General features: G+C 32.1%; 1 non-coding gene across 1 annotated transcript; it reads right to left on the minus strand.

The window, feature by feature from the left end:
• Nucleotides 1-3,329: 3,329 nt before the first annotated feature.
• TRNAE-UUC (transfer RNA glutamic acid (anticodon UUC)) lies at nucleotides 3,330-3,401 on the minus strand. Its single transcript has one exon. It is a non-coding gene; the product is annotated as a tRNA-Glu (tRNA).
• Between the last annotated feature and the right edge of the window lie 13,477 nt (nucleotides 3,402-16,878).

Consider the following 16,878-nt stretch of genomic DNA (forward strand, 5'->3'; position numbering starts at 1 on the left):
ACTTCTGGATCATCTACAAGTTTATGTGTAGGTGTATATATATAGGATTCTGTCACATACTAAATATTGATCAATTAAGAGAGTAATTAGAAACATCTAAATAAAGTAAAGATGAATATAGACTGTTATATTGTTTATATTAATAAATATAAAGAAAGAGAAAAAGAGGCGATTATTTAGTTAATTATTCCTGACAAGTATAACTTCAGTTTTAGTTTCAGTTTGTTGATTTCTTTTAATTTCTTTATTTCAATCGGAAGGTTGTTGAAACACTTTATTCCTAAACAGATATTGTTGTTTTGCATTAGTTTTGTATTACATTTTGGTATTTTGATGTTGTATTGATATATTTTTGAAAGGTGGGTTTTAAAGTTTTTGATGATATTATCTTTGTAAATTTGGATAATTGCATTTTTCTTGAATATATCATATACTTGAGGCACACCGAAATCTGGTCACTCTGTTTTAATTTTATTATTTATATGGTTAATATGGTCAGTCCATTTCAATATTATTGTTTATTTAGTGAATATTTTCAGTCCACTTTGATTTATTATTTAAATAGTTAATATGCTCAGTCCATTTAAAAATTTTATCAACCTTTACACTTAGATAAGTTACATGGTCAACGTTTACCAATGAGGGACAATTATAACAATGCCCAAATAAGTGTGTTATATGCCTGTTTTTTTATGGTAAATAAATATATATAAATGCAAATTGTTAACAATCTCTCTCTAGGGCGATTCTAACAGTATTTCCCTCTTTGAGCAATCAGTATGTGAAAGTATGTATATCATCATTAATTCGATAGTAATTACAAATTATATCTTTTTATTAAAGCATTCACTCATCCAAGAATCCAACTCATCCATGATCTGCCGCCTTCGAAGAATGTTGCTGATCATTATTCTTACGCATAAACCAATGTGTAAAATTGATAGCCTAACTATTAATTAACTGATCATATATTACAAATTTTGCATTTATTCATAAATTACCATAAGAATTAAGATTCAATTCGGATATTTTTTGCAACCGAATAACAACTGTGCCTACGTACATCGTTTTTGTTTAATTTTACTTTCATTTCATTAGATTACAGATATAATATTGTGGAATCATTAATTATTCTTGATTATCATATAAAGACGGCATATTAACTTTAACTCCCAGGAGAATGCCATTTATTCATCAAATTACCTTAACTTCTTTAAATTGCGGTTAAATTGTATTGATTTAAATTCAAAATCTTTGAATTTTGCGCTTACCAGAACGCTAAACATTTTGACAGGAGTAAGAGCGCATCCTTTAGCGTTTAGTTGCAGCAGCGATAAGTTGCTAGACCAGTAGTTCGGTGAAAAATAAACCTCGCATCCAAATAATATTAACAGGGCAACTCAGGACAGTGGCAATTCAAGACACTTCAAGACGATTTTGAAAAGTGATACAAAGTCATGAAAACTTAAAACTAGGTTAAATAGGTTACGTGAGGTTAGGTTCATAGGCCAATTTAAAAAAATATTTTTTTCAAAAGTTTGTTTCTAATTTTCTTTTAGATCTTAAACCAAAACCAATATTACATTTGAAACACTGGGACATCCCTAGCATGGTCAAAAATAATACAAAAAATGTGTTTACTACACAAGTTTTTTTCATGAAAGAAAAAAAATTTAATTTGTTAATTTTACATACTTCTCAAATATAAATCCACAGATGTATATTTTTAAATTACTTCAAATAAGGAATTATGCAATTTGTTCATGACAACTCTTTTTTCAAACTTTCTTCAGGCAGATAGGTACCATAATATTGAAAAAAAAATGCAAATAAGAAAGTGCAGATAAAAAAGACGGTAACACATTTAAAAAAAATCTTTACTGTATCATTAAAACGGCTACCATCTTGAAACAGGAACGGAAGTACTAACAAATTTACAGACAGACTCAATGCAAAACCGTCGAGTTGAAACTTTCAAAATCCAAATTTTTTTGCAAAAAACTATTTCGCATTTTGTATTTAGTACTTTGGTACTTTAAGGTATAAATGATTTTGTATTATAATTGATATTACTTGATGCATCGTGCAATTGATTCGCAATAATTTCTCTTAACAGCAACTACAAGTTTCGTTGATGCCTCAAATATGAATCCTTATTATAATGTTATCAAGGTTTTTCATATTATATTCACGTTGCCGATTTCCCGAGTTTTTTCGTACTAACATTTTTTTTTTTTTAATTCCCGTTTGATTATTTTCTAGTGTTGATTTCCAAACACTGTGCACGAGATGCACTAGCACTTGATTAATGTACTCACCAGATACAAACAAGTTTATCAATTTAGCGGAATGAAAGGAAAATGATCTACATGACGCGATGGTATATGGCATATAATTTAAGCGGTAATATTATTGACGATCGGTCCCATGAAAGAACAGGGTAACTTATTTTTGTGCAAATTATTTATTAAACTTGTAACTTTTTAGAATCAGCATCACAATAAGAATATAAAGGGAAAAATAAACAAGGCAGAAGAAGGATGAAAGTTCACGGAGAAAAATAAGTAATGCTGATTTATTTTAAATCTCTTCAAATTATTAGTCATCCTGTTAAAAACGGGACTGTGAGCCGATTCTTCATAAAGTGTTGGTAAATTCATAATAATATCTAAACACGTGTTCATCCAACCTGCGTAAGTTCTAATAATATTCCAGAACGAAACGCAAAAATGTGAGGACACGTGTTCGGGCATTGTGACAAAATATTGGAATTTTACTGAAACTTTTTTTAGGTTTTTACCTATAAGTTCATTCGTTAATTACCTACAATCCCTTTTAAATGGAATACGAATAATTTGAGGAAATTTTTAATAAAACATTTTTTTTTTTATCAAAGAGTTTTCTCTTTTGAAGTTGAAATCACGTCTGGAAAGAATGAAAGGCAGAAAAAAGCATAATGAACGAGATTAAAAAGGGATATTTGTTTCGAAAGTAAATAGTGGAAGAAGTTGGAGATGACAGAGGAAAACATGGCACGACCAAGTTAGTAATATACTTGTGTCGCAAGATCACGTATGATACGGTATATGTATGTGAATGAGGTAATTACTGTATGCCAAAACAAAGTCATACAGTGGTCTATCCTCTTTGCGTAATGGTTAATTAGTTAAATCTACACAATACCATCCGTTGTCGTCATTTCAAAAATTAAAATAATTAAGTTTAATAAGTTTAATTAATAATTTTTTTTGGGTATTATCGAATAAATTAAGAAATTGACCAAAAAGTAGTATAAACTGTAAAAGGAATAAAAAAAATATTTATGGTATTTCCCGTACCGGGAATCGAACCCGAGCCTGCTGGGTGAAAGCCAGCTATCCTAGCCACTAGACCATACGGGAGGACGAAAACTAAGCAAGATTTTCACTTTAATCAAAATGAAATACTCCTAGAGCACTGCTCTCGAAATAACCTGTTCAAATGGAAACAAGGTGATTTGCATTGGTCTTAGATATTTGACAGAATCTTTTGCCAGCTGCACATACATTGAATCTAAAATATCCATAATTTGGAAAATTTGTGCTAATTTAATGAGATTAACGTTCAAGATTTTTTTTCTTTATACTCGTATGCTTACCTTTGCATTTTGTCAATTTAACCCGCAAAAAACAATCTTCTTTGTTTGTCTTTGACTTAAAAACTACTGGAACAATTTCGCTGAAAACTTGAAAGTTTGTTATTATTGGAGTCAGGTTTGAATGATAAGAGAAATTGGGGACGCCTGACAAAAGAATTATCGCACTATCGCACTGGAATGAGATAGAGGATGTATAAAATGTCTATACAGTGTAGTTTTTTTTAATATTGACAATGTTGTTTACATAAATGAATGGTGGAAAAAGTAGGGACAACCACGGAAGACGGCACGATCAAATTAATCATACACTGTAAGTGTGGTAAAATGTGGCGTATGTGATGAAGAAAGAAAGGCGTGTATGGATAATTTATAACTAGAAAGTTAAATATAGAAGAAGTCGAGGATGCCCAAGGCAGAAATGGCATGATCAAGTGAAACAAATACTTTTTAAAAGTAAGCTTTTACAAATTTTACGATAATAATATTGCCATCTTAATGTAAATGCACTCGGTTTTCAGGTACACTAGAATTCAGAACCTCAAAACTTTACTCCATAACCTATTCTTAATGATCTCATAATCCCAACCAACGCTGGGTACACATCAGCTTGTATCTAATAAATTAAATATCTACAAATTCTTCATTCAATGAACTGAGAGACGCATTTATTACAATATTAATTTACAGAACTATTTTTAGGACAGATTTTTAAAATTACCCCTACTGAAATTAAACACCTACTGAAATTAAACACCCACTAAAATTAAACACTTAAAAAAAACCACACCTAACCTAACTTTTATTTTTTTGTTAACATTGATATTTATTTAGGAAACAAAAACCTCTAAAATTTAAACATATGTAAAAACAGATTTTTTGACGTGTGCAATTCTAGTAAATATAAGTTAAGTAGGTGTATTTCTCTCCACGTGTAATTCTGGCAGTGTAAAATTAGTACTTTAAATGCATGCCTGTGTTATATCGTTCTGATACTACATTCGTCATAAATCAGGACTCTAGTTATCTCGATAGGTGAACATCATAATACAAAAGAAAAATGTTCATTCATTTTAAAAAAATAAACATTTTTTTTTATTAATGAAGTTATCTTGCTCTTCCGCTGTTGATGATTGTGAAATTATTTATTATGCACAGTGTGAAGACTTTGATGTCTCGTAAACCTGAAATGGACCCGGAGCAAGGTAAGGTCTTTGGCTCCCCTCAACAAGGCGTTACCCCCGAGAAATTGCTCGCTGTTCGATGGAGGTGCCAAGTCTATCGGGGATTGATTTTTCTTTCAAATTTCGCTGCTGCCATAAAAACTAGTTTAAAAAAATTTAACAATAAATATCAAACAGTGCAAATGTCAAAAAATGGGTCAACATTCTGAGCCGTCCATAATTTGCAAATAAATAATTATATTAATCAGTCAAAAGGAAAAAACGATTGCATGAAATCCATTGTGATTAATAGTGTATTTGAGCGCCCCTTTTCACGGCGTCACCGAGTTTCTCATGATGATGAAACATTATACTACGTATAGTAATAATCACGTTACGTTTAGGCACTCGAGCTACGTCACTAAAAAAATATATCCCCAGCCTCTAGCAATTACTTGCGCATTAAGTCCTTAAAAAGGTACCATCGCGATGCATCGGTTACGAATCATCTCATGCATTCCTTCGATCCCCGTCGCAAATGCATGTAGCTAGAAAAAAACATACTTTGCTACTTCTTCTATTTATTACTTAAACTAATTTACTGCTCATCACGCCGCACAGCATTTGAGTACTTGTAACCTACTTGGGGGATGTATTTGCCCCTTACACGAAAAATTGTTGAAAAAAATATTTAAAAAAAAAATTGAAATAAAATTATTTTAACACGCATAAATATAAATGATCTTTTGTAAAAATACTAGTATTTTGAAATTATTTTTACTATACATTTCCTGAAGTCTTTCTTCGGCAAACTCCTCCATATCACGAACAATTCTGGCTTAGAAATCTGTATTTTGTAAAATAAATTGTTAAATTTGATTAAAAAATTATTTGCTCTATTTGAAAAAAAATTCGATATCGTACTTTTTTGATATACCTACTCTCCGAAATAAATTCTCGATAAGTTGGAAATATTTTTTTTCGACCACGTAAAACACATTCAATTTAAAAACTACATAAACAATCTGAAATAATTTACATTAAAGTATAAAACAAAACTGTACTACATAATTTTATTTTAAAAATAAAAATAACTGATTCACCAAGACTTTGTACCACAAAAAGAGAATAAATGCGTCTGAACATTTCATAAATTAATAATCAGACGTTGGGACTCTACATTAATGCATTCCGAAACTTTATGAAAAAAAAAACAAATCTTAAAAAATAATTACATTAAATTTTTATTTTCATTTTAAACATCTTCAAAAAAATAATAGTATTGGTGTCGTGAAAGAACCGAGCGAAGATAATTAAAAATGCACCACAATTTGTTCAACCTTGAGAAAACCTTTGATTATGATGGATTATAAAATTTCACCGCTGGGAAAGTTCGCCGATCATAATTCAAGGCGGAAAATTTACCGTGGAATATTCACCATATGGAAAAAGATGTGCCATTATTTGGTATGATTTAATTGAAATAATTTAGTACAAATCATAAAAGTTAGGTTAGTCAGTTGAGTAAAGTTAGGATACCTTAGTTTAAGTTAGGTTAGGTTGAGTTATGTCAGATTAGGTTTGCACAAACAAAAACTTATCTATTATGGTCGTCACCTTTAACAAAAATGGTAGAGGCCTTGTAAATGAATTTGGACGAACAAAATCAACTCCATTGCAATTGTCACCGTGATTGAAAGGTATTTTTCAATAATTGTATACTACGGGAAGCCGGGTACTAAAAACCCAACTATTTTATAACCATCTTTATACTGGAAAAACCTGCCGCTCCAAGATTGAATAATGTAATAATAAAAGTAAGCAATCATATTCACCATGTGATGCAAATATCATAAATGGGGAATTTCTTGAATTGAATTAATCCCAGATTTGAAACATTAAAATCATGCAAATTTTTAAAGATATAATTACATATAGTATGCAGTGTATAAAATGGAGATCCCCGATTCCTATCGAACAACGAAATATATTTGAAAGAAAGATAAACTGTGAACGAAAGAAATAACGAGAGAATAAAGAAAATGTGTAGGTTATACAAATTTGTAGGGAATACAAATTTCTCAACCTAAATGAGGTTGTTCTGAAATAAGGTTTGAGATATATTTCAACATAGACTTCGTGAAAATATGAGTTTTGAGTTCGGAAAATAAGCAGTTTATCAGTCATTTGAGCTATGTGGTCAAGTGGTAAAGTTCTTTGTAGACGAATCGATAGGTCAAATAGGTTCATATAGGTCATAGGTTCAAATCCCACCATGCGAAGTACCTCTCGATCAGATAACCACCTTTTTCGAATTCAGTGAAGTAATCAAATAATAATCTGGTTTGCCAAAGTAATGGAATTAAAAAAGAAGTGCCAATAAGGATAAAAAACATTTTTAACGATTTTTTCCACGTCATTGATAATAAAATTGCAGTTGACATTTTCAAGGAAATATCTTGATATATTATATTCTAATTTCGTAATAGACATTCGGTAGGCGACATTTCTAATCACCTTAACGAAATGATACATATTAATTGGTAGAACCTTCACTTCTCATTTACTTGCAAAACTAATCCGTGAATTGATGACCTACTTCAGAATATTTACTTAATCTTCTAATGATGTTGCAAACTTATCTTATCCGAATAATTGTTAAATTATTTTTCTCCAGCATTTAATAAATTCTCCTACATTAAAAAACAAAATATTATCACCATCCCAATATGGTAAGTAACACTGATGCCATAGAAAATTTAACAAGAATAGCCATAAGGAATATAGATGATGGGAAAAATGTCTGGCTTTATTCATAGATCTTCAGAAAGCTTTTGACACAATAGACCATAAAATATTACTGTCTAAGTTGAAAAAATAGGAATGGCCGAAACGATAATGAACCTGTTGACGACTTATATAACAGAGCGAGAACACCAATACAGATTGGCAAACAAAAGAGTAAACTATTGTCTTTAAACTATGGCGTCCCCCAAGGAAGCGTACTGGGACCCATTCTATTTATTATCCATGTAAATGATATCACTAACCTTAACATTAAAGGAAAAGTCATCAGTTTTACTGATGATATCATTATATTATTTGAAGAAGAAAACTGGAAGGAAAAATTTTATGTGGCTGAACAGGGTACACTATACAATTTTACACTTCAAAATTGGCTAAAAATCAACTCACTTACTCTTAATATAAGCAAAACTAAATATATAACATTTTCAAAAAACTCAAGGGGCCAACCAGTAAAATCACTCGAACTAAAATTACACGAATACTATAGACACAATGTTCAATGTCAATGCCCAACTATAGGAAAATCATAAATGGTTCAGTAAATGGTTCGATGCAGAATGTCTTCAAAGGAAAAGGGAAATGTGTAAATTAAAGAGGGCTTACAGACGGAACCCAACTCTCAGCAATCGGCAGCTTTGGATTGCAAAGCAAAAAGTGTATAAGGAAGAAGTGACGAAGAAAAAATCAAACTTTTGGTGTGACCAAATTGAGTCAGAAAGGGACCCTCGAAAGCTCTGGTAAAACATAAAGACTCTGTCTGGAAAGAGCAACATCAAGGTTGATTCCTCCCTTGAAGCAAACAGCCTCCCAACACACTTCAGAAATAAGGTTGAAAACATTCGGGCCCTCAGTGTAGCAGGATCGCCTTCTGTCGCAGCACCAAGTCCGCTCTCTGGTGACTTCACTACTTTCGCAGCTGTAACGGAAGAAGATGGCACGCGTGCTGTGATGTCTTGTCCTAATAAACAATGCACACAAGACCCCATACCTACCTGGCTCTTAACGAAATGTCTTCCGGATATAACGCCTATAATTACCGCAATTATCCAGAAGTCACTAGTAAATTCACTTGTACCGGGAACACTCAAAAAATCAATTATAATTCCGATTCTAAAAAAACAAAATCTTGATACAGACAATACGGATAATTACAGGCCAATATCTAACCTACCATTTCTGTCATAACTGCTTGAGAAAATCGTTGCCAAACAATTGGTGGGGTACTTGAACTCGGCCGGTCTATTTGCCAAAAATCAATCTGCTTATCGACAGTTTCATTCAACGGAAACTGTCCTTTTGCGGGTAATTTCAGATTTGATCATCGGGATGGAAGCAGGTAAGTTGGGTTTGGTATCTGTTCTTGATATGAGTGCGGCATTTGACACTGTAGATCATAGTATTTTATTAAATGTGCTTGAAACCGAATTTGGCGTTCGAGGTGATGTACTCCAATGGATGTCATCGTACCTGTCTGGACGAGTAGCTTCAGTAACTTTCAATAAATATACATCACCTGAAACTCCCATCGAATTTGGAGTTCCCCAGGGTTCTGTACTGGGTCCCATTCTCTTCATTCTATATACTAATCGTCTCGAACGACTCATTCACTCAGCTGGCTTTGAATCACAAGGCTACGCGGATGATCGTTTGATTTTCAAGTTTTGCTCCCCGGATGAAAAAGACGTCCTTAAAAACGAGGTGGTTAGCTTCATTGACACGGTTTCAAGTTGGATGTCTGTTAATAAACTCAAACTTAATCCGACAAAGACGGAATGTATTTGGATAGCTTCTCCTGGAAGACAAGCCCTCATCGACTCCAGTCCAATCCGTATTCAGAATACAAATATAACCCCTTCTACGGAAATAAAATTACTAGGTTTCACTTTAGACAATTGTCTTTCTCTTGAATCGCAAATTTCAAAAACTGTAAGTGCTGGCTTTTTCCATCTAAGGCAGATAAAATCAATTAGGAGATGCCTTCCCTCTGATGGAGCAAAATCACTCATAAATTCGTTCGTTGTCTCAAGTATGGACTATTGTAATAGTGCATATGCTGGCCTACCTAAAAAACAATTCAACAGAATCCAGTCCGTTTTCAATGCTGCGGCGAGAATGATTTTTGGTGAATCTAAGCACTGTCGTATAACCCCGCTTCTAAGGGATCGTCTTCATTGGCTTCGATGCCCTGAAAGAATAGAGTTCAAGATCTGCTTAATGACCTTCAAAGCATTGCAGGGAATGGCGCCAGCCTATATATCGGAATTATGTGTCCGACAAAACCTAAGCGATAGACAGCTTACTCTGAGGTCAGCAGATCTAGATGTTACCAATCGTTTAATCGAACTTTCTCGGTCAAATCGAGCTGTTTACTATGATCGCTCTTTTCGTGTAGCTGGCCCACTCATTTGGAATAAACTTCCCCCAGCCCTTACCAATATACAAATTTGGCTGAATTTAAACGGGTTTTAAAAACAAAATTATTCAAAAAATCATATTTAATAATATAAAAATCATTTATATTCTCATGAATCTAAGCTTCTTTTAATATACTATAAAAAGCCAGGTTTTGAAGTTTTCCGGTAATTGTTTGGTTTCGGTTTCCTCCTTATTGTACTTTTATGTTTAATGTCCACCTATTTTATAATATTTTAATTTCTTCCTGTTTTATATAATATTTTAATTTTAAAGTTCTTATTTTTCGTGCACTGTCACTGTCTTTTATTGTTGTCCTCTACTAAAATAGCACTGTTATTGTTAAATTTTATTCTCTGCTTTTGTGTAAACCGTTTATTCTTTATTTCATATTATGTAATTAATTTTTTTTAAAGGAACACAATAGGAAATTTTATTTTAAGTTTATTATAGTTAACCGCACTTGAAGTGAAACAACACAAAACTGCGCTATATAAATGCTATGTTATTATTATTATATAGTATAAAATATCTCGTGATAGTAATTGATGAAAATCTTAGATGGGACCTAAATATCAAAGGTATCACGGAAAAACTTACAAATCTGATATATTTCTTTAAAAATCCAAGAAATGTGGTAAATAAAAAGGACACGAAAAACATCTAATACGCCTTATGTCATTCTCGTATTGAATATGGAATTATAGGATGGAGATCTGCTGTATCTAAGTACTATACATAACCTGAACAAAATTCAGAAAGGAATCACAAAGACCATACTGAAAGTATCCATAAAAAAAACCTTCGATTGAAATATTCAATAGTTTTGATGTACCAAATGTGCAACAAATATACGCTGAAAATATATTATTGAAACTATTCAAAAATACTGAATGCTCTACAGTACCGCGTATTCATCAAATAAGGTCAAATCACAATGACATAAAAAATATTTATCTTTATCAAAGAAATTATATTTAATCTGCGACCAAACTTCACAATATCCTTCCCCCTGATATAAAGCCAATAGAAAATTTGAATGATAACAAATCAATAATAAAAATCTAGCTGAAAGAGATTAATGAAAAAACTCTCAACAAAACATTAAAAACGACATAGAAAACTAATTAAACAGAAATGAATAACTTTAGCCCGCCTCAGCACAGGTCACCCTAGTGAGGAGGACTAAGAAATACAACTTACTATACATATATTTAACATCCTATTTTGAATGTATAATATTTAAATAGTCGCTATAGTTAATAAAATAAAATTATAATAATAAAAAAATAAAATTAAAATAAGACGAAAAAGAACATAGGTTAGGTACCTAGTCACTACGAATTTACAGAATCTACAATCCCTATCTGGCCGCTACCTAATAAACTATACAAAATTAACATAATTTAGGTACCTACTTACTACCAATTTATGGAATTTACAATCCCTATCTGGTTACTACCTAATAAACTATACAAAAGAATATCGGTTTGGTACCTAATCACTACGAACTTACGGAATTTACAATCCCTATCTAGCCGCTACCTAATAATTAATAAACCATACAAAAAACCTTAACGTGTGCTCTATAATCTTCCTACCATGATTAATGTTTTTTGAATTCGATGTAAGCATTTAGATGTTGGAATATAGAAGGGTATGAGTGTCCTTCAAAGGTTCTTCTAATATCTTTGGTGTCCTTAAAATTACACAATCTCATACATATTAGAATTGGCCAGGCAAGACACAAATAAATTTATGTTTTCATCCCAAAATTATCAAGATAACAACAATTGATTTAGAAGACGGTGTGTCAATAAATTAATTATGATATTAATCTTGCAAATCAAATTATCTTCATATGATTATTTTCTTGCGGTAGTAAACTATGCATTTGACTTTGAACGGAGGTTGTAAAGCAAAGATAAGAATTATATCTGGGTGAGGTTCATTCTGAAGTTGGACATGAAAAAATAACAAAAATGGGTGTACGATTGCAAAGATAAATAAATATTTAAAATAAACAGCTTTTAATAATAATATTAAAAAAATAAAACTTTTTTTTTATTTGATTCTAGGATTTCGGAGGCGGATATGGGTACCGCCGCTCCGGAAACCATTTAAAGGAATATCAACACCCCTGTCGTGGGTCATCCCAAGTGGTTCGATACGTTTGCTTACTGAGCAGTGATGCCCAGGTTCATGAGGTGAGGTTTGTCTAGGTCTAGGCGGCAGATGCGTTTGCCCACCTTCTGCGCGGCGGATCAAATCGGGAGAGACTAGGTGAGGGAGGCCTTTCGACTTCTCCAGCCAGAATCTCTCGACCCATCGTCTTGCACGCAGTGGGATGGAATCAGTATGATTGGATTCATACGTCCGTCAATCCTGGAGACATTGACCCCAGATTCCTACCCACCACTCTTACCTGTTTCCTTCCCAGAACTGTATCTCCTTCCATTCCCTAAAAAGACCTCAACACAGCATTCCTTAAGATGAAATACGCCCTGAGAGATTTTTTTTCTTCTTGATGTGATGTTACATGCATTTTCCTGGGTGAGAAGCTAATGTAAATAAAAATTAAATGGGAGAATGAAATGGGAAAATTTGTTTTTTATTTAATGGCATTCTACTCGTGATTATGGACAAATTGTGAAAAAAGTTTGTTTGCATTGTGATGGCCGAAAATATTTTTTAGGGTTTCAAGATATTTTAAGCACCGTCGGCACCTAGTGAGTTTGCTTTGCACATTTTTTCAGCAAACAAAAAGTGTAATCTTAGTATGAACAAAATCACGTACTGCCACAACGAAACAGTTGATTCGTAAACGGCAAGATATACTCGTAGGTACAAAGGTCCACCTTGTTTTTATATGATGTTTACAATTTGTTGTATGGTTCCAAAAATTAATTAAATATATTAATATTATATTCTAGTTATTTTTGAACCGTATATTAAGTTATTTAATACAGTACATAATGTTGTTGTTTTTTTTATTTAAACAATATTTTTGAAAAGGCACTTCTTATTTTTGTTTGAAAAAAATAGCGTTAAAAGAATATAAATATATTTTGATCGAATATTCCACTTATTTTATAAAGCTGGTTTCGATTGCACACAGTGCTAACCCATACGACATTTCTATTAAAAAAAATAATATGGGCCCATCCAAAATCTACAAATTTTATAAGTGCCTATCTTAGAGCTGGGGTTTCCTGAGATGCCTCTGCCAGGCGAGCAGAAGACAGAAGAGCTGGTTGGGCGCAGTGAAAGTGCCTTAGGCCGGTACCCCATGGTCAAGATTGTCAAATATTGACCCCGAGCACTTATATAAAACTCCCCGGCCGACTTGTGTTATAGCATACCTGACCGTCCTACCGAGTGTGTGATCTACCATTTTAATCATGTTGTTCAAAATCGTAGTGAGTTCATTCATTCTGTCCTTTTTCGTTTTGATTTTCTTTGATCTTTCTGTTTTTTATTTAAAAAATTATAAACTCTAAATTCTACTTAGACTTATAAAAATAACTAAGCTTGTAATAAATACGATCTAATATTTCAGTATTCTCAGATCGATTCATTAATTTTATTTCGTTTTTGAAATGTTTTAATGCTTAGTATTCAATCTACTTACTAACACCTTTTTGATATATTTAATATTATTTTGTTATTCTCAACTAAGGGTGCATTTTGATGTGAGTTTTTTTACGACTGAATTGAAAAATCGTGGGTAGTTTTCAACGGTTCACGTTCTGTAACAAAAAAATTCTATGTGCTTATAAAAAAAAAAGTGGGTGTGTCAAGCCTACGCAAGACAGAAGTGAAACTTCTAGTATTCCTCTCTCTCTATTTTCATTTCATCAAAAATTAAATGAATTAATTAAATGAACTACAACTATAAATGTAAATGTAAACGCAACACAAAACGCGAACACAACTTATCACAGCGGGAGCACGCTGCTAACTGATTCACTGGCCGTGGTGGGCGTGGCCGCGCAAGTGCGCTACCGGCCGACCTGCTAAACCGAACTCGTATCTCGCTCGTAACTCAAAGCAAAACGTTCGTGAGCGGCTCCCCCACCTCAACAAGCGCATATGGTGAGAGAGGGACAGTGAACGGTGAGCGGTGGTGGGGGTACCCGCATTTTCGTGTCGATCCTGACTCGGTTTTACTCCGTCCCCGAAAATCCATTACGCGCCTAAAGAAGTTTCACTTCAAAAATAATCACATAAAGGAAACAAAATTTTTGATTTGAGATATTTTTCAATTACGTTTACTGTGAGAGATTCTTGTATATGTGCCTTCTTTTTAATATCTATATTTTCAATGGAAACGTTTATTTTTACTTTTGTGTTGTAATTTTCCTATTCACCGCTTTGATGTATATTACCTACTTATAATACATCTAATACACCTCATACATCTTGGTCTTAGAAAAAAACAAAGCATCATGCCAATGCAAACTTTTTTAAACTTCAAAAACTCCTACTTACGAAAGCCTTTCGGCTGTGGTTATATTGTGTAATGTGGCAAATTAAGTTAAAGAAACGTAAAAAAATTAAATATTTTTGCCTGCAATTTTCAGCAATGTTTATTTCTCGCATAAGTCAAAACAGGCGGCTTGTTTTAAGAGCAAACTTCAAGCTTATCGTCATCTTCATAAGGAGCGTTTTTGCTAGCGGCCCGATTCCGAATGTTACACAACGCGGTGCATAGCCAACCATTGTTTGTTCTTCTCACCTTTTTGTGGATTTAAATAAATATATCCTAAATGAAAAATATTAATTTGATATTTGTGTTTATCAAATTTGAGTAATTTCTTAAAAACGATCAAAGTGTTATGTTAAATATTTTATATGTTTTTCTTCCGTAATAAATTCAATATTTATGGATTCGTCAGGTTTTTTAGGTTCAAATAGGTTTTTTTTTTTAATCCTCAGGGTTAACTCCAAATGCGTCTTATTTTCAAAATAAAATTAATTCTAAAACAAAAAAATGTAGGTACTTAACGATAATATGTTTAATTTCAAATAAGTTGTTTCCTGGTTAACCAGCAATCATTTAGAGATCTCATACATTTGCCTTGTTGTAGGAATCGAATCTTTGACGTCCAAACTCTACAACAAAAGCAATAAACCTATATTTTTCTATGAAAATATTTGACATATTTCTGACGTTTCATTCCTTTAAATGTACGTTCAAATCAATGACGTCCCGAAATAATCGTTCGTTTTTCAATCGTTTATTTATGGAGAGTAAAAAATGGTTAATTAAATCAAATGATCGGAATTCGTCACCATTATCTAACATTGCCAATACAATCGATTTTTTTTTTAAATTTTAAGACTGGTGTAGCATTAACAAACTCACACTTAAATAACACAATATTAAAAAATGTCAAATCATGAGTTTTTTCAGAATTAAAATCCCTATCAAATATATTCATACACTAACCATAACCATGGCTTATATTCTGTACCTGAAATAATGGACATTGGAATAACCTTTGATACTTAATTAACATTTATTAATCACATTAATATCATTACTAGTAAAGCAATAAAAATGTTGGGCTTCATCCTAAGAATATCTAAGGATTTCAAAATCATCCTCAAATTCAAAATACTTTACACAACTCTTATAAGAAGCCACTTATAATACAACTCCTCTATATGGAACCCTTCCTGCAGCAGCCATACAAATTCCATTGAGAGGATCCAACGAAAATTTCTCCGATCAATTAAATTTAACCCTTCTGACCTCGGAAGGATATTACTAGCCACAAACATCATATTCCACAATAGCCTCTAAAGGACAGATCTGCCTGGGGCGTCAATACATTATAAAAGTATTTTCATCTCTTTTTCTATAATGCGTATATATATATATATATTTTTTTTTTTAAATTTTTTTATTTAGGAAGCAAACAGTCGTACAGTAAAAAAATATAACAATAAACATTCATATGTTCTAGACCAATTAAGTTCCATTGAGTAAAATGTTGATTTAGTATTTTTTACCTACACAACATATTAAAAGGCAAAAAAAATAAACATAATTAAGAAATACATAAAATTAAAAACAAAAAGAAAAAATACAACTTTTCGCATAGCTATACTATTCACTACGGGTGATAATAATGTAATTTTCACAACAAAAAAATCGAATAAAATAAAAGAATTTTAATTTATTAATTTATTAAGATGAATTTTATATGATATCAAGTTACAGTTGAAAATGGCTACATCTCGTAAGGCATTGTGAGTTTCACAGATACGCGTATTTGGATTTACAATGTGGTATTCTAAGTAAATCGTTCGATCTGGTGTTTTGCTTGGGGCAACGAAATGCAATCCTTTCTAACAGATATGATGAATCAACAAGGCAGTTCACAATTTTGTGTAAGAATAATGCATCAGAGATTTTTCTGCGTCTATATAAAGTGACAGGGACAAATCGATGGTCACTAAAACGATACGATAGGTGTTTCATAAATTTGTTCTGAATATTTTCAATACGATCAATATATATTTGATATTGATGATTCCAAATTACTGAGGCGAATTCTAGTTGTGACCGTACATATGACATATATAACAGAATGAGGGTGTGTGCTACCGTAAAAGGCTTTGTAATGCGAATAATGAAACCCAATTGCTTATAAGCTTTTTTTAGAATATTTTCAATATGATCCCTAAATAACATTTTACAATCTAGTATTACTCCAAGATCTCTTATTGTTTCTACTCGTTGTAGGGGTATATGGTTTAGTTTGTATGTATAATAAATTGAATTTTTTTTTCGTGTAAAAGTAATAACATTACATTTATCTATGTTTAGATATAGTTGATTGTTTTTGCAAT

This window comes from Hesperophylax consimilis, chromosome 12 (assembly GCF_061612785.1).
Source record: "Hesperophylax consimilis isolate HC1 chromosome 12, BYU_Hcon_1.0, whole genome shotgun sequence".
Lineage (NCBI taxonomy): Eukaryota > Metazoa > Arthropoda > Insecta > Trichoptera > Limnephilidae > Hesperophylax > Hesperophylax consimilis.